Raw genomic sequence first — 19,636 nt, 5'->3', positions numbered from 1 at the left:
GTTATTAGAAAAAGATAATCATATTCATTGCTCTCATCATAAAATTATTTTATATAACCTCATCTGAGGCCTCCTTGCTACCTGACACTTCTTGTAGTTTATTCTAGTTAATTCCCTAGTGAATTGCCCAAACGGCTGATCTATACCTTTTCTGTTCTCTTCAAGTTTCACACTTACTTCCTTAAACTGCCTCACTCTCTGAAGGTGAACTTGTGTCCTGCTTCACTGAGAAGACATGGCTTCTTACACCTCAACATCAGAATTCCTCTTCCTCCTCTCTTCTCTTTTGCTAATTAATATTTCAGAAGATAAAGTACATCTCTTCCTTTTTCATTGCTGGAAAATTCTCAGCTGTTATCTCTCTATTACTTCTGCCCAATTTTCCCTCTTTTTTTCTCCTCTTTAGGACACTGAACATACATATGTTGGACCTTCTGAGAGTATCCCATAGGGCATTTATGCTCTTACTTGTTTTTCCTACTGTTTTATTCTCTTTGCAATTTGGGTGATTTCTACTAGCTTTTCTTCCAACTCACTAATACTGTGTTCTGCATGTCCAGTCTGCTGTTAAATCTACCCACTATTATCTCAACTTGAGATATTATACTTTTTTCAATTTTACATGTTCATTTGGTTTTTTATGAACTTAAGTTCTCTGCAAAAATTCTTCATCTTTTTGTCTATATTATGATTCTTCTCCTTCATTTAAAGAACCATATTAATCAAGTTAAAATCCTTGTTTGTTATTTCTAATATCCATTTTATCTGTGTTTCTACTTCTATTGAATGTTTTTCTTTTCAATTGACTATTAGTTATATTGTTGCAGGAAAATGGGGCACGAGAGGATGGTAAGGTCTTCAGTCTCAGGCAAGTCCCTGGGATGGGCCACCAAGTGAGGGTCCTTGGCTTCACGCTAGAAAGAATTCAAGAGAGAGCCATAGTAAAGTGAAAGCAACTGTATTTAGAGAGATAGACATTCCATAGACAGAATGCAGTCTGTCCCAGAAGGGAGAGAGGCTCTGAAATATGGGGTAGTTAGTTTTTATGGGTTGGGCACTTTCATAGGCTAACAAGTGGGAAGATCATTCCAACTATTTTGGGAAAGGGGGAGAGATTTCCAGGAATTGGGTCACTGCTCACTTTTTGGCCTTTTAGGGTTAGACTCAAAATAGTCATGGCATCTGTGGGTGTGTCATTTAGCAAATGTATTACAATGAGCCTATAATAAGGCTCAAGGTCCACTGGAAGTTGAATCTTCTGCCATTTGGGCCTAGTTGGTTCTAACCTGTTTATGTTGTATCCTCAATGGCTGTGTCATTCTTTTAAAGGTTGTACCTTGTCCCTTCCCTCCTGTCTCAATATGATCTTCCCTCTTTGCATATCTAATTTTTAAAATGTATACGGTATATATTGATAAAAGAAGAGTAGAGACTCCAGGGGATGTAATCTTCCACCAGAAAGACTTGCTTTTTCCTTTGTTAGGCAGAGAAGATAAGAGACTGATCACCTTACTGTAATCAAGATTGAGCTGAGTTAGGCGCTGAGCAGCACTTTTAGTAAGACTCAGCTTGCATCTGCTTCACCATGTTTCTGGCTTTTTATAGAGAGCTTAGCAAGTCTTCATCTCAGCTGTGAAAGACCAGAAAGTTCAGTTCTGCCCTTCAGAGGTTTTCAAAGTAGCTCTTTAACTTTATATGTGTGATATTTGTTTATTTCTGCATAACTAATTACCCCAAACTTAGAGGCTTAAAACAACCGATATTATTATGTCAGTTTCTGTAGGTCACGACTTTGGGAGCAGCTAAGCTGGGTGATTTGGCTGAGGGTCTCTCACGAAGTTGCAGTCAAGACGTGGGCTGGGATTGCCATCGAGGTGAAGACTGGACTGGAACTGGAAGATCTTACAAGCTTAGTTACCTGGCTGCTCACCTGAGCTCTCCTTTTTTCTCTGACTCTTGGCCAGAGAATTTATTTCCTCACTACATAGCCTCTCTACAGGGCACCTGTGCATCCTTATGACATGGCAGGTGGTTTTTCTCAGAAAGAGTGACTCAAGAGAGAAAGCAAGGGTGAAATCACAGCGTCTTTATGACCTAGGCTCAAAAGTCACACTCCATCAATGTCTGCCACGTTCTGTTCCCTGGAAGAGAGTCACCAAGGGGAATTAGCTCCACTGAAGGGAAGAGTATCAAAGCATCTGTGAACATATTTTAAACTGCCACACCTCCACACACATTTTTCAAAATCTGGCACAAGACTTCAGGGAAGATCTGCTTTGTGTCTGAGGCAGACTCCCAGAAAGACTTTGCCTTTTAAGCGCCAAGAGAATGCAAGCAAAGTCACTTTGTTGTTTAGAGATCTTGGCTTGCTTCCATCGTCTCCCACACGGCTCCAGAACCCAGAAGCTGTCCTGAGGCCCCTCTCATTTCCAGTTTGTCACAGAAGTCTCATATGTCCTTCATGCTTTGCTGCTTCTCTTTGTTTCAACAGAAGCCCTCTGCTTGTCCTTGTCCCCGGCACCCACCAGGAATGGAAAGTGGCCCTGTGGAAACACGGATGGCCACCATCATTTCACCTCAGAATGGTTTTGCCATATGTGAAATCTTAGTTCCTCTAGTCCTTATCATTTCCACAGTTCTTTGATGTCTTGAAAATACAATCCTGTAATTTATCCACATTTTTGTGATTGTATCAGGAGGAGCATTGGCCTGACTACAGCCTCCCCTGAGGCCAAAGCAGACACTCTTCCTTTGAAAGGAAGCATCCTGTTTGTTCTCTTGTTTCTGAGTCCTTGAGGCCCTGCTGCATGAAGTGTATGCTCTTTCCCTGGAATCTCCCTTCACTCCTGTTCTGCTCCTTTGGCTTCCAAACAGCTCTATGTTTTTGCTCTTGTAAACAAATCCATTTTTTCTTTCAACACTGACAACGCTTTAAAACAACACTCCCTCTCCCCTTTCACAGCAGCCTCGTCTCCCACGTGTGTCCTTTATACTCTGGTTTCTGAAAGTTCCCTGTAAGATCCTCAAGTGACGTCTTGACCACTTGAAGAAGCCAAGAGGGTTCTTCTCAGCTTTCTCCACACCCAAACATCTAGCCGTGTTTACTGTTACAAACTCTCCCCCTCTGTTCTTTTCTTTGGTGTTTCCCTTGAGGGATCCTTTTTTTGACACATATTTCCCCACTTGCTGTGCGTTTTTCTCCTGTTCCTGGATGTTCTCTCCTAATTTCCCTAAAACCCAGGACTTCAACATCCACTTCTATTTGTGTGACCTCTGAATTTTCAAGTGCTTACCAGACATCTCCATACGATTGGGTCATTATTACCCTAAAAACAATATTTTTCTCTGCAATTTTATTTTCATAATCTCCACTTATTCTTCAAGACTCAGGTCATGCTGCCCTCCTGGCATCCATCTCTGGTCTCTCAGGCTGCAGGAGGCAGGATGGGGATGGGACTTATCTGTGTGTTTCCATCATGCACTCACCACACGGCATTGTGTCCCCTGCTAACTGTCTCTCTTGCTCCCCTAGAGTGGTAGTTCTCAACTACTCTGCTTTTGAACCACTCTCCCCATCCAGAGGAATTTGATGATATCTGGAGACTTTTTATGTGGTGACACTTTGGGGGTTGCTAATAGCATCTAGTGAGTAGAGGCCAGGGATACTGCTAAACATTTTATAAGGCAGAGGATGGCCCCCACAGCAAAGGATTATCCAGCCCCCAAACCAGTTTCTAGTTCTGAGAAAATGACCTCAACTATGAGCCTTGCAGGAAGTAGTAGCATGTTTTCCTAATCTGTGAGTCTGCAGTGCTTGACTCACTGTATGCACTCAGTAAACATCTATTAATAACCAAAAAGGGTGTACTGTATAGCAGAGGAAACTATATTCAATATCTTGTAATAACCTAAAATGGAAAATAATCTGAAAAAGAATAGATTTATATACATATAACTTTCAAATTTTATATTTATTTCAGCATATAAATACAAGAATGTTTTAATATATTGAAATAAAAAAGAAACCAAGCATATCCCTGAATAGTCACACTTGGCTTACAGCACAGAAGGGTAGCAGAATGTGCCATCCCCAAATATGACACTTTGAGTATTTTGAGATGAAGATAGAGCCAATATAAGAAAAATTCCCTGCCCTCCCCCTCTTTGTCTACAAGCAGAATATACATTTGTAAAGGTGTTCCCCCCTTCCCAGACTACCAGAAAGGACAGAAGATAGTCCTTGGAGATAACTCTGGACCTTTATCAGCCCAGAGATGCCCCAGAGAAACCTACATAACTCACTTTACTAGGTAGCCCTTTTCTTCCATTAGTGTCCTCATATATTCACCTTCCCAGAGTTTGCCTTCCCTAGAAGTTCAAAGTCCTTCTTCTATGTCTTATCACTTTTATGAAAATGTGTTGTTCTTTTGTTAAGATGCTATACACGCCCAAGTTCTAACCAACCCTTCGAGTTATTCATCACTGGGTACTCTCTTGTGTATAGAAGCTGCACGTTTCAACAAACTTCTGTTTTTCTCTTGTTAAGCTGACTTTTGTCAGTCTAGTTTACAGGGTTCCAGCCAATAAGCCTAAGATGGTAGAGGAAAAAAAAGTTAAGTTTTTCTTCCTCTACAGCACACATCCAAAACATTTTGAACAAGTTCAGAAGTATAGCTGTTTATTTAACAAGTCCTAGCGGCTGGAACTAGGCATATAGTGGTAAACAACAAATTCTTTCAAAGACAGACCCATTCTTCTCACTGCTGACAAATCCTTGCTCTTTGATGGTGGATTTTAATTTTTAAAATTGTCTAAAGTCTTTCAGAATTGTGAATAGTGAGTAAAGGGAATTAGCCTGAGGCCTTCTCTGCAAGTTAAAAACAGAGTATAAATTAAAAATTTAAGCCTGTATTTCTTGAAGCACTTATAAATAAGTTCAGAAAGCCCTTGCAACATGGCTTTATATGTTTTAGCATCACTAAAACAGCTTCTGGAGACAGAAGGTGACTACTTTGAGAGCTTCAAACTTATGTTCATATAGAAATTATGTCATAGTGATGCTAAAGACTTGGCCTCTGTGCACTGGTGCTGAATCAAATTTTGGAGCGTTTTTGGGTGAAGTACAAAAGAATAGCTTTATTGTTTTGCCAGGCAAAGGGGGACACAGCAGGCTCCTGCCCTGAAAAAGTATGACCCAGGAGGATTTGGTGAGGAGTTTTATAGCAGTGGTTCAAGGGTGAGGTTGCTGATAAGGATCAGGGTGTGTGCAGGGCCTGCACTCCTTTACTATGGCCTCAGGTGGTCTCCTGATGAGCTTCGAGGTAATCAAACTGTGACCTTCTCTCTGGAACATCTTCCGTTTGTTGGGGGTTTTAGTTCTGCAGAAGAGCTTAAAGAATCTGCCCTTTGGAACCCAGGGCAGGTCATGGAGGCTGGAGTCTACTCCCTACAAACAAGAAATGGAGGACAGAAAGGCTTCTGTGTCCAGAAGCCCCACAGGGTTATGCTCAGTTTCAATAGCCACATTATCTCTTATTCATACCCTGTTTTGAAAGTGTTTTTAAATACCTTGTGAAGAGGCAATGGTTCCTACTCTATTAGGGAAGACTAAAATATTCAGAAGATTGGGGAAAAAGAAGAACATTCAACATCCTTCTTGTGAATGGCCCCTTAAAATATTTCTATCACTTTAAATCACGGTGTCTCTTTTCTGCCTCTGGCTAGGAAATGTCCAGGCATTTTAGATTAGGTTTTCTGTGCTTCCAACACAAGCATATCATGGGGGAGCCAAATTACATTTAGAAGCTACATTTTTATTTTGATGATAGATTGTTGATTGACTTTGCACTCACTTTAATAGCGTAATCATCTTGCTCCCAAGTGGCTATGACACGCTTAGTGCCCTAGGCCATGAGCCAGAATCAAGATCCTGTGTAAGAAGTCATCAAGCTCTGTAAAGTAGAAGAGAAAGATAATAGATGCCCTGATCCACACTCTCCAGCCCCACCAACTGTTTTGAACTCATTTTCATTTGGACTCCAAAATTAATAGTTTTTTTCAAAATAGTGATGCTGAAAACTCAGCCTCTGTGCACCAGTGCTGAATCGAATCTCAGAGACAGAGTTTTGGGTGAAGTAGAAAAGAATAGCTTTATTGCTTTGCCAGGCAAAGGGGGACACAGTGGGCTAATGCCCTCAAAACTGTGTGTCCCAACCTGGGAGGGCTTGGTGAGGAGTTTTATAGCAAAGGTTCAAGGGAAGGGTTGCTGATAAGGATCAGGGTGAGGGCACGTCCTGCACTCCTTTAATCTGGCCTCAGGTGGTCTCTTGATGAGCTTCTCCGGAATGAAGAATGCTAACATCTTCCATTTATTGAGGGTTTTTGTTCTGTAAAGAGCTCAAAGAGATTATATGTATCTCTTATGGTGGAACCAGGACCCTGCCCCAAGGCTGCACTATTGTTTCTTGGCTGCTCCTCCCTTGTCTCTGCATCCCCTCCCTTCCCTGAGTAGCAATGTTTTGAAAGGCTTCCATGCCCAGGAGCCCCACAGGTTTCAATGGAATTACCAGTTTATACAAACTGCTGGGACCTCAATGGACAAAATAGGTGTTTGTTTTGTAATACGAAAGCAAAGGACTTCCATGGTTATAGTTTTAATGTTAGACATTTAGTTCCATTTTCTTTTTCAAAATAGACACACACACACACACACACACACACACTCACATACACAGCAAACTGCCATGAAAACTACTAGAACATCTAACTGAATTTCAATGGACATTACAGTTCTACAGGGCTTTATAATTTACAGCACACATTTTGTGTTTTAGTTAATTTAATTTCCAAAATGACGACTGGAGGTGAGGAAACTGACCAGAGATGAGAGAGTGACATTCCCAGGACTCAAGAACAAGTCTTCTGATCCAGTTCCTCCACCTTCTTCTTTACTAGTATTGTACAAACCCCTTTGGAAGGGAAAAAGCCTTCGTATGGATCCCTGAGAGAAACACAAAAGTGAAATGCTGCCAGTTTGGTGATCACATTGTTACCTGAAAACTGGGTTAACCTCCTGGTGGGTGTCCAGCCAAAGGACACAACCAAGCCAAAGATGGGAGAAGGAAGGATTTACTCCTTAAGGTAAGTAAGGAGAACACCCAGAAGTCTTTCCCAAAACAGTGTCTCCCCAGAACAGCAAAATTGGGGATGTTTTAGGCTAAGGGTATGTGTATATTCATGAAGGGGCTTGGGTGGTCAACAGAGTTCAAGCTTTAGTTGATTGAAGTCACGAAGGTCAGAAAAGGTCCACATCATCCTCCCTTAGGTTCCAGTTGATCTGGTGGCTGATCTTCAGGCTAATCCTTACCACTGAAACAGAACTGGGAGTCCTTACAACTGATACATTATCTTTGTTATTGTTACTTTACTTGCCTGATAACAGTTGTTTGTTTCTGCCTTATTTTGTTCCCTTAAGATTTATTACTGAGACCTGTTCAAGGGCAAGCAATGTGACCAGGCTTAGGCCAGAAATGGCTTCTCTTATGTCAAGAAAACCATGACTGGTTCTCTTTTTCTGAGGACCCCCTTCCTTATCTGGTTGCAACCTGGTCTAATATTATCACAGATTCAGAGGCAAACCTGAATGTCTAGGATCTCAGATTATGTTTATGCTTTTAAAGGTTAACATCAATAGAAAGATCCCTATCATTATAGGACTTGATTGCTCTCCATGAATTTATAGACTCCAGACTGAAAAACAACATGACTTATGACAAAGAATATTTTTTAACTTTCCTGAGTGAATATGTAGAATTTGTCATGTTAGTATTCAAGCTTCTGCAGAGAGCATGAGTCTCAGTCCTCAAACCCAAGCATCCAAAGTGCAGTCTCGTTTCATGTATACCCTAAGCTCCCACTAAATGGTGGAAATGAATGAGTCCTGGTTCATTAAACACAAGTACAGCCAGTTCAGGGGTTCCTCAGGCAATTAAGGGTTCCTCGTTTTTCCCACATAGTGGTGAGTCCACTCAAGGGCAGTGAGTTTAGAAAGTGTTGCATCCTGGGTGGGGGGGGCGTCTTGTCCTTGGATGTCATTGTCTACTCTTGCAAGTTTCTGAGACATCCACATTCCCATTTAATTGGGGGTCACTTGTCCACCCAGATCTTTCTACCTAGAGCCCTTGGCAGGTGTCCTTGACCTGCCCTTCAGCATCCACTGAGAAATTCTCAGCAGGGAAGGTGTAATGGTTAATTTTATGTGTCAATTGACTGGGCTAAGGGATGCCCAGACAGCTAAAACATCATTTCTGGGCATGTCTGTGAGGGTGTTTCTGGAAGAGACTAGCATTTGAATCAGAAGACTCATCCACCCTCCTGAGTGTGGGTGGGCATCTCCTACTCCATTCAGGGCCCAAATAGAACAAAATGTGGAAGAAAGGCAAGTTCTCTCTCTTCTTGAGCTGTGAAAACCATCTTTTGCCCATGACATTGGCTCCCCCATTTCTCTGGCCTTTGGACTCCAAGACTTACACCCCTTCCCAACTGGTTTAGCCTGAGGCTGAATTACACCATCAGATTTCCTAGTTTTGTGGGAATTTTGCCTCCATAACAATGTGAACCAATGCTTATAATTAATCTCTCTGTCTCTCTCCTATTGGTCTCTTGGTTTTGTTTCTCTGGAGAACCCTGACTATTACAGAAGAGACACTCTGTTTTGTGCAGAACTTTGCGGGGCTGCACCAGAGGTCACTTTGCATTACACCACTTGGGGTGGTGGATGTTGGTCCCCAGCTAAGAAGTAAGGCACAAATTGCCTCTGCTCTGGGGTGCCCAAACTTCTCTAGGTGGAGAGGGTAGATCTGTCATCTTCACCTTATATTACTCAGGGATCTTCAAAGAAACAGAACCAATAACATCTCTCTTGTTTTTTCTCTCTTTCCTCTCATCTATCGGTCTGTCTGTTGACAGAGGGGAGAGCGAGATTTATTCTAAAGAATTATTTCACAGAATTGTGTGATTGGGAGGACTAACAAGTGTGAAGGCTGTAGGTCAGGCCAACAGGCTTGAAATTCCAGTGAGAGGGCATGTCTCAGTCCTGAGTTCAAGTTGCACAGGGCATCAGTCTGGAATCTCAGGCAGGATTTCTATATGTTGCAGTCTCCAGCTGAATTCCTTCCTCTCTGGGAAAGCTCAGTCTTTGTTCTTAAGGTCTCCAACTGATTGGACAAGACCCACTTGCATTATGGAGGGTAATCTGCTTTACTCAAAGTCTACTGATTTAAATCTTATTCGTATCTACAAGATACCTTCACAACATCATCTAGGCTGGTGTCTGACCACCCAACCAGGCACCCTGGCCTAGCCAAGTTGACATATAACATTAACTATCACACCCCTCCATGCATGACTTGGCTCCAGAGGACAGACCAGCCTGGGCCCTGTTTCAGGACACCCACTGACCCCTAACTGTCAGGCATCCTTTTTTGTGCTCCCTCATCCCAGCCTGGGGATGATTAAAAATTCTCCCATGAGGCAGGAAAAACTGGCTCTCCCTTTATCCTATGTTCTTCCAAATCTGTTGTTTATGGTATAAAATGTATATCCCTGGATCCGTCAGGATTTTAGTTTCTGTGACTCAAGTGGCTTTTCTTGTAAACCACGCTTTCTCCAGTGAGTTGCAAAGGGCATTTTTGAACTCAAAAGCTGAGAGTTGATGCCTTGGTTCTGCTGCATCATCCCAGCAGGAAGGGATCACACAGGGAAAGATCCCATGATGTCCAGGCTGCCTCGTGACCCAGGGGAAACAGCAGAGGGCACAAGAAGTGTCCCCAGGAGTGAGCATGCCAAAGTCAGTACATCACCACGTTAGCAGCTGCATGTCTAGAACATCAGACTGATTGATGGTGCGTTATGTGCACCTGGAACAGAACCTCGTCCGTGGCCACCTCTGCATCTTATTCATGTGTATTGACCACAGTTAGAAGTTGAATGGAACAGAAGGAAGCTTCCAGTTTTTCCTCACACCTGATGACTGAGGCAGGCTAGGAGATATAGCAAGTATAAATTTCCTTAAATGAGAACTGGAATCTCTTCCTCATCTCTGACTGGCACTGTTCTCTATGGTAGCTGAATGGTTTCACAACCACGGAGACCAAGGGCTGAAGGAATCTGCACATCTCTCTTCATAAAGCCCTTGCCAATGGTTCGATTGTAAAGCCAAAACCTTTTTGTCACTCAGATCAATTATTATAATGATGCTTTGAAAAATGAGACTTTTGAAGCGCAGACACGGAATGGAGATTTATCTGCCTCACTTATAGTTAGTCCTCTGTGTCCTTGAATGAGTTTCTAATTTCTCTCAGAAAAAGCTGGCTTTGTGAGATACAGCATACTTTTTTTTTAAAGAGTAACCAACACATCTTATTTTATTTTATTTTTTAACATCTCTATTGGAGTATAATTGCTTTACAATGTTGTGTTAGTTTCTGCTGTATTACAAAATGAATCAGCTATATGTATACATATATCCCCATATCCCCTCCCTCTTGTGTCTCCCTCCCACCCTCCCTACCCCACCCTTCTAGAAAGGGGTGTGTGGGGGGGAAACTTTGGCATATCTTTTAATTGCTGATGAAGACCTACATAAATCTCAGGCTCTATTCCTTTGATCAAAGATGTGCCATCTTCTAGAACTAGCATAGAGGAGGCTCTCAGTATTATTATTTGTTGAATGAAGGAATGCATGTTAATAATACAGATGCTCATATGAAATGTAAACTAGTCAGGGAGTCACAGGGTGGGGTGGGTGACACGCATCCACGTGACTTATATCACTAGGCATTGCTGGCCCAGATATTACCATATCCATTTCCTGATTTCCAGGACCATTTAGTCAGTGAGTGAATTGTCAAAATCTTTAGGGTGAAGCAGAGAGGAAGTCTCTGGAAACTTCCAGAACTAAGGGGAAGCCTGAAGAATTTGACTCAGAGAAAGAGCAGTGACCCAGGTAGACTCAGCAGCAGGGCTGGAGCCAAGGGTCCTCCAGTCTGGTCATTGTTGCTGGCAGTGTGGCCCCTCCTGGACACTGAATGCCAATGCTGACATGCCCTGGGAGCAGAGACCACTCTGGATACCTGCTCTGTTTAGCAGCCACTGTGAGCAACTTTCTCCACCATCCCAGTATCTTTGGGTCACCCTCCTGGATGCAGAGGCTGGGGAAGGAGCTTCTTGTTGGCCGAGTGGAGGTCACAAGCCCACTCAGTAGCAGTCAGCATGGCACATCTGGCCTGGCCATCCACCAAGATGTACACAATTCAGGGATTCCTCTCTAAAGGAACTGTGTTCAGAATCCCAGGAAGCAAAACCCCCAAATGATGTTCACTGTTGTGTTGCAATTGAGTCATGAACAAATGTCATTTGATAAGAATGAAATCAGCATTAATACCAAGGAAAGCAACATTATATTTATATGGAGCCACTTACCACTGAGGTGGGCTTGTAATGAACACTCGACAAACATTGTCTATTACTGTTATTTTATCATCATTGTTATTTACAATATGGAATTGTCCAGATTTAAAAAATAGTAGATAGCCCATGGGCTGGCCCTCGGTAAAATTGTGAAGCAGGGGAGCTAGCCTCAGGCACCCACCTCTGTGCGTTCCCAACCCTCCCACCTGCCTCATCTATACCTACACGTTCTTTCCCACATTTCTTTCCCACTTTCTGTTCCTTTTCCCCCATGTCTTTGAGACTTATTCTTGTTGGTGGTCAACTAAGGTTTGTCAATGTAGTTAAGGCTGAGAATGGCTTAAATGTCAGTTAGGCAGAGCTATTTGCATTGATTACCATGAGCTTGTAAAGATGTTAAAGTTTGCAAGACCAAATGAATGAATCTTTAATGGTGACACACTGCTGCAGGAATGACTAACATTCATTAAATAAGCACTTACATGTTGGCACTGAGCTAAATGCTTCGAATGCATTTTCTCCTAAGCACAAATGCATTTAATCCTCAGAACTCTTGGAGACAGTTACTGTTGTTATTATCATCCTGATTTTCAGATGGGAAAATTGAGGCTCAACCCAGTTTTGACTGATCTGTAGCTCATCCTGAGGACTATAGATCAAACTACTTCATCCTCAGCCTAATTTCACATACCCCCAGGGCTGATTCTTGACCCTGCAGTACACTCAAGTAATAAACAAAATAACTTGAGGTATACTGAGGAGTTCTGTATTAATCAGGTTCTCCAGAGAATGGAAAGGAATTAGCTCATGTCATTATGGAGGTTGGGAAGCCCCAATATCTGTAGCTGACTTGCTGGAGACCCTGGTGAATCAATGGCATAGTTCAAGTTCAAGTCTGCATTTGAAGGCAGTAGACTAACATCTCAACTCCAGCAGTTAGGCAGAAAGAGAAGTTCCTTCCTACCATGCCTGTTTGTTCTATTCAGAGCTTTAACTGATTGGACAAGACCCACTACATTGGGGAGGGCAATCTGTGGTACTCAGTCTACCAACTCAAATGTTGATCTCATCCCAAAGCACCCTACAGACATACCCAGAACTATGTGGTTGAACTAAATGTCTGGGCACTCATGACCTAGTCAAGCTGACACATAAAATTCACCATCACAAATCCTAATTTTCTAAAAAATTTTGAGTTCCTTGAAGACAAGGGCAAATTCTTCCTCTTTTTTGAAATTTTTTTGTTATTTGCTAATATTCAACACCCAGCTAGTTGAGTTGAATAAATCTTCACCAGACTTAGCTCATGCAGTGGAACAATTCCAGTGGCTCTGGTGGGGAATTCTGAGTCTGGGGTGTAGGAGCCAGGAGAGTCTGGTTTCAGGTCTTATATCTGCAACCAAGCAAGTGATTCCACATCCCCAAGCCTCATTGTTTCCTCTGTTGAATGGAGGCTCTGTTTCCCAGGGATGCTGTGAAAGTTAGAGAGTAGGCAAGGGAAAGTTCTGGGCACACAGTAGGTCCACCATAAGTGGACGCTGTCACACTTATGAGAAGAGGAAACCAAAAGTGATTTTCCTGTCAATAATCAAAGATGGCAGCTTTTTACTTTCGCCAAAGCAGTTTAGGGAAAGGGGCCTCCCCAAGTCGCCATCCATCAACTGGCCATGTAAAGGTTTTTCTCAATCTTTTCTGGATGACTTCATTTTAAAGACACCAGCATGCCTCCTTTTAAAAGATAAATCCCTGTAAATATGACCTTTGTGTTTTAAAGCAGCTTTTATCTGTGCAAACAAAATATTGGAAATCCTGAGAAAGCCTTTTAAGTGGAGACATTTGCTGCAGACTGGCATAGCCAGGGTAGATGACCTTTTAATTGACAGTGTACCAAGCTCTCTAAAATCAAGTTGAAAGGCAATTTGTCAAATAATGTTCCTTTAAAGAATTGGAAGCTATGATTTCTTCTTTTCTAATAACAACATTGGGGTTTACTCTTTTTGCAAAATATTTACTCTCTCTTTTAAGTTTCCCTACTCTTCTCCCAAGCATCCCTGGTGCTTTGATGTAGACGTTAATTCTCGGTGGGTTAGATTCTCTGCTGAGATAACTCAGAGAAACAGATTAGCCTCCAAGACTCACAAAGACCTACCAAGAGATCCAGAAGAAGTGGAAGGATCAATGTTGGGTCTGATGTTTCAGGCCACTAAAAATCCATTTTGGAGTTAACAGTGCTATTGTGCCTTCCTGCTGAATTCCCCTGGCTGAGTCTGCATGGAAAGCAAAGGTCAATTGTGGTCTTCAGGGGGAATGCTTGCCCCTTGGTCTTTCCAAAGCAAATAGAACAATCATTTAGGAGGAGTGGGTCTACAGGTATTTCATCACTTGAAATAGACTGTAACTTCCTTACATTACTTGGTCAATCCACCCCTTTTTGACTTGACATTCTTTTACTTTGTAACTGCCCTTTAGGTTCTGGACTTCCCTGGGGACTTTGGCTCTTCTGCAGCCTTGCCTGTGATCTTGTTTCCAAGTATCTCTTATGTTGGGGGAATTTTCTATTCTTTCGGTCACCAGTATCTATGCAAATATTCAGATTTGTTTTGTTATTTAGTGTGCGCGTTTAAAAAACAAAACCCAATAGAGTGTTTGGCTGTGTGGGTTTCTAGAATGTTCCATTTACTGATGAATTTGTTACCTATTGTCACTTTCTGGGAGTCCTGATTTGTCTCAAATACACCGAGGCCATGAGTACAGATGGCCCGAGATTTGGCCAGCATCCTATGTTGGTCCAAAGGCATGAACTCGGAATGTTTGCCATTCTGGGCCACCTGTAGCCTGGGGTCTCTCCTTTAATAAACCCCAGATACATGTACTACCTCTCCCAGGAGAGGGTCAGCTTCTTTTCAGCCCTGTATCTCCTTACCCTTGGGATGACCCACTGAGTCAGGGTACACAACTGCTCTTGGTGTCCCCATCCCTCTATCCATGGTGCTCCTGACTCAGGAGGCCATTCTTCAGGGTCCTGTCACCACGAGAAAGCAAGTACAGTCAACTTCAAATGGCAGGAAATTGCTGCATCCCCACGTACTTTTGTCTCAAGCTAGCTGAAAGCCATGAAATGCTGGTTTTATTTTTATTTTTTATTGCCAGAAGCACATAACTGCCTCTTTAAATTATTTAAGCTAACTTCCGCTGATGGTCTGTGGCTAAACAGAAGTGCCAATTGAACTGAATTTGTGGGGTGATTTCACATAAAAGAAGCATGGCGTAAGCAGGAGATCTGTACTCCAGAGCATCTAATTAGGAAAACCTAACAACAGCCTTGGTAAATATCTCCCAGGGAACTTGCATCTGGGTTCAATGCATCAATTGCATATTAAAGATTAATAGCATTTGTGAGTCATTAAAAACTATGTAACAATCATAAAGGCACGTTCAGCTCTTAGGGAAAACGGAAGGCAGTTTTGGGTTTAAAAGTCATTTGTTGTGTGTGTGTGTGTGTTTGTGTGTGTGTGACACAAAAATATTCGTAGGGGAACTTTGTTTCACATGCCTCCTGCCTTGGCCCCCACCCGGTATTCTGCACCATCTCTTCAGGTACCTATGTGGGATTTCATGACTATAGGTTCTTGTTATTTTGTTAGATGTTATGTTTGGAAGACTAATATCCACTAAGCTTTATACTATGTTAAGCAAACACATTTTAATATAGAGCTTCTGAAAACTGAGAAACTCTCCAGACCCACAAGAGTCATGTCAAATAATGGCATGTGGGCTTCCTGAAGAGTTGACGGAAAGATGGTTTCCGATGAATGGAAAGGTGTCTTCTCCTCACCCCATCCTTTAGCTTCCTAGGATTGTCGTGACAAAGGATCACAAACTGGATGACTTACAACTACAGAAATGTATTCTCTCAGTTCTTGAGAAGAAGTCCAAAATCAAGGTGCCAGCAGAGGCTTGCTCGCTCTGAGGGCTCTGGGGGAGGATCCTTCCTACCTCCTCTAGCCTCTGGAGGCTCTGGGTGTTCCTGGGCTTGTGGCCGCATCCCTCCAACCTCTGCCTCTATGACCACACAACCTTCTCTTCTGTCTGTATAATCTCCCTCTGCTCCTCTCTCTTTTTTTTTTTTTTTTTTTTTTTTTGCGGGACGTGGGCCTCTCACTGTTGTGGCCTCTCCCGTTGTGGAGCACAGGCTCCGGATGCGCAGGCTCAGCATCCATAGCTCTGGGGCCCAGCCGCTCCACAGCATGTGGGATCTTCCTGGACCGGGGCACGAACCCGTGTTCCCTGCATCGGCAGGTGGACTCTCAACCACTGCGCCACCAGGGAAGCCCTGCTTCTCTCTTTTAAGGGCACTTATCATTGGATTTAGGGTCACCTGGATGATCTAGGATGATCTTAGTTTGAGATTCTTAATTAAAACCTACAACGACCTTTTTTCTAAATAAGGTCATATTCATAGTTCCAAGTGGACATATGTTGTGGGGGGAGACACTAATCAACCCATCACCCCTCTCAAACCACAGTGCACAGCAGAGAAAAAGGCCACGACATAGTTCTAACTCAATTTCCAGGAGATATTTGTTAGAAAGTCAAAGCCTGCAGCAGTGGAAGCAGGATTCCACCTGCTTTCTTCCTCCCAAGATATTGTTTGGAAATTTCCTGCCTGATTCCTGGAGGGTGACCCTTTGCAGAGCTCTGGGATTTTTAGTATTTGCACATAAACATTGGGACTTGGGAGTAAAGCCTTGAATAAGGTGGTACTACTCAGACAATTGCTCACTTAACAAAAGGGTTTGGATGAGTAAAAATCCCAAAGAATTAGTCTCCAATAATGGCATTTTACCTCCCTGGAGAACGAATGAGGGAGATCTTTGAGGTCAGAGGTGACTTCTTGCATCTCAGACCACAGCATGCGGACTTGCTACTGCTGTTGATTCTGGCGGGAGGGGAGGAGCTGGCAGAGCAGCCCACACTCCCCCATGAAGAGGATCATAGTCAACAGGGATGGGTGAGAAGATGGGGAGGGGGTGAGGACAGGAAGAGCAAGGGGAGGTTGGGAGAAGAACCAGAGGGAAAAGTGTAGGAACCACAATAGCTCAGAACACAGGGAATGAGCCCAACCAAGGGGAGAAATGGGAGCATAGCAACAAATGAAGGCTTTAGGACAGAACATTGTGGGGATGCAAACCGTCTCTTAGGATGTACTACATTCCGGATGTCACTGAGTATGACTGGCCCAGTCAGAAACCAGAGCAGTCTGCTATGGGTCTATAATTCTGGCCTTAGGAATCCTCACTTAGAGTGGACTTGGCTCAGAGCTGATCCAATGTAAAGCCATAAAGATCCATCCTGAACTGACACCAGGGTGTATATTTATTTGTTTTCTTGCTTCCATGCTCCTCATGAGAATGAAAGCTCCATGGGGACGGGAGCCTTGTCTGTCACGTTCACTGTTGGGGATGGATACCCAGTTCCTATCCTCCGTGTCTGACAGGTAACACATGCTAAACAAATATGTGATAAATGAAGAAATGAGTGGTGACCATCAGGCTTTGTCTGTCTGTATTTTGTTCAGATTTGAACCTTTGATCTTTCTTTGATTTTTACTACCTAGTCTACCTGGGGTTTGAATTGCCTTCTGTTCACCCCATTAGTGAAGGATGGACTCTCCCCCTACGGTTATGGAGAAGTGTAGCAAGCAGGTGGAGCTCTCCCCCCAAATCACTTTCCTCTCACTTTATCCATGGAGCTCACGTGTTGGATGTCTACTCACATGGGTACCATCTTCCCCTAGTGAGAAACAACCAAATAATAATACAATAATATCATTATTATTCTCATATTTTAAGGACAGTATACTATATTTGCCAAGAATAGAGACTCATTTTTGGAGTGAGACTGAGGGAAGTCCAAACACCAGTTGAGCCATTTTCTAGCTGTGCTTGACCCGGAAGAAGTCTCTTGACTTCTCTTAGCCTCAGATGAAGATCTGAGCATGGAGAGTAACATCTTTTATGCAGATTAAATGTAAGGCAATACTGTGTATAAACTCCTAGCACAGCGCCTGGGGCGTACAAGGCAGTCCACAATCGTGATTATCATGGTTGCAATGTGTGCGGCTAGTTCCTTTGAGACAGATGTCTTAGCATAAAACATCTATGGCTATTCTTGAGAAAATCCCAGTTTGTTGGCCTGCATTTTAGAAGATGAGAAAGGTCACTGGGGGTGGGGACACAGGTGTCATGGCCATATTCTAAATTGCAAAGGGGTGCTCCTTTGACAAAGTTCTAAGCACAGTTCCCTCCTTTATAATCATGCATACCTTCATGCTTGCTTGAGGGTAAAGACTGAAGTCCCATACATTTTATTAATTCACATATTGGTCATAAAGGATGGCGCACATCCACTTCCTGAGTCCCAGGGGAGGAGTGCATTGTGGTTAACCCATGCTTCTTGTCTGGCTGCCTCAGAGACACTTTTTTCTTCTCTTCCCCACCACTCCTAGGCAGTCTCCTCCTAGAACATGATAACCAGGTCACATTAGTAGGAGGGAAGATGAAATGAAATCTGTGGTTATTGCTTTACAGCCCGCTTGGGAAATCTGTGCCCTTTTTCCAGGGTTTCAATCTTTTTACATTCTGAACCATATGTCAGACATTGAATTTCCTTCAAGTCTATTGCAGCACGAAGCTTCTGTTGGCAGAAGTAATTTCTTGGAGCTATAAACATTTTGGCAGGGTTGGAGAAACACTTGTGGTCCCAGCCCATTTCCAAGTGACCATGCCACTAAACCGCAGGAAACAACAAATGTGGTCCAGGCTCCACTGACTGCTAACATGAAGTTGGAATTTATGATACAGTTCAGAGTCTCGTGATCCTGGGAAATGAGGAAGAAATAGAGATTAAATTCCCAGCTTTATGGCATATGCAGCAAATGGATACAATCCTGTCTCTTATTGTGAACTCAAAAGACTGACTTTGAAGATCTAGAAGTTTCTGTTGTGATGCTACTTAAAAGAGCCTGGGGCTTCCCTGGTGGCGCAGTGGTTAAGAGTCCGCCTGCCGATGCAGGGGACACGGGTTCGTGTCACGCTCCGGGAAGATCCCACATGCCGCAGAGCAGCTGGACCCGTGAGCCATGGCCACTGAGCCTGCACGTCCGGAGCCTGTGCTCCGCGACGGGAGAGGCCACAACAGTGAGAGGCCCGCATACCGCAAAAAAAAAAAAAAAAAAAAAAAGAGCCTGGTTCCAAAATCATCAAGAGCTCTGTTTGTAGACCAAATGGAGTCTTAATGGCCTGCAGTGCCATTTGAATATTCATGCTAATAGGTATTTTCCATTAGGAAATAAGTACATGGGAACTAAGAATTAATTCCAGTGTCTGGCCGTTGTTATAGGCAACTAATTTATGCTGATTCTTGACTAGAAGAAACAAATTGTTACATCCATTAAGGGAATTAAAGAAAGCTGTCTTTTCTCCTTTACCTGCACCCGCTGCCCACATCTGCTGAGCCTCCAAAGGTCTTCTAAATGTGTTTACCAGTTTTACTCCAACCATTAAGTGCTCTATTTACCATTTACTGTTATTCAGCAAATGGAACCCAGTAAAGGAACCCAATAGGAAAGGAACCCAATATGAAAAACTTAAAGAGTCCGATTTACAGCACAGTAACTAGGTCCTTCAAATAAGAGTGACACAGATGGCGCAGGAAGTCTTGGAGGTCAGCACGGTGTAGATCAGAACTGTGCTCACTGAGCCCAGTTAAGTATGTAGATTTCAAAACACATAGAACTGATTGAGTGGGAGGATAGCGGTCTGTTTTGCAGAATTGGACAAAGTGGAAGTAAAGGACTCTTGAGAAAAAAAAGCGATGACCTGTTAATGTTCCAGTCTTCAATCAGAACCATAAAAATCAGGTCTTGCCTTACCTCAAACTCAACATGTTAGATATCATAGTCTCTGTTTACAGAGCTTGTCTGAAAAAAGTGATTTTTTAAAAAAAATCATAACCATTCCTTAAGGGTAACACTGCTTTCTGTTTTTCTTTTTAACGGAGAGTTACAGTCTTAAATGAGATTACCTGGCCTGAGAGTCAGGCTACCTGAATCTTAAGTCTGGTTCTGCCACTAACTAGTTTTGAAGCAGGGGAGAAGGGGGCAGGG

The sequence above is a fragment of the Mesoplodon densirostris genome, chromosome 5 (genome assembly GCF_025265405.1).
Source record: "Mesoplodon densirostris isolate mMesDen1 chromosome 5, mMesDen1 primary haplotype, whole genome shotgun sequence".
Taxonomy (NCBI): Eukaryota; Metazoa; Chordata; class Mammalia; order Artiodactyla; family Ziphiidae; genus Mesoplodon; species Mesoplodon densirostris.
Note: the sequence above shows the minus strand (reverse complement) of the source record.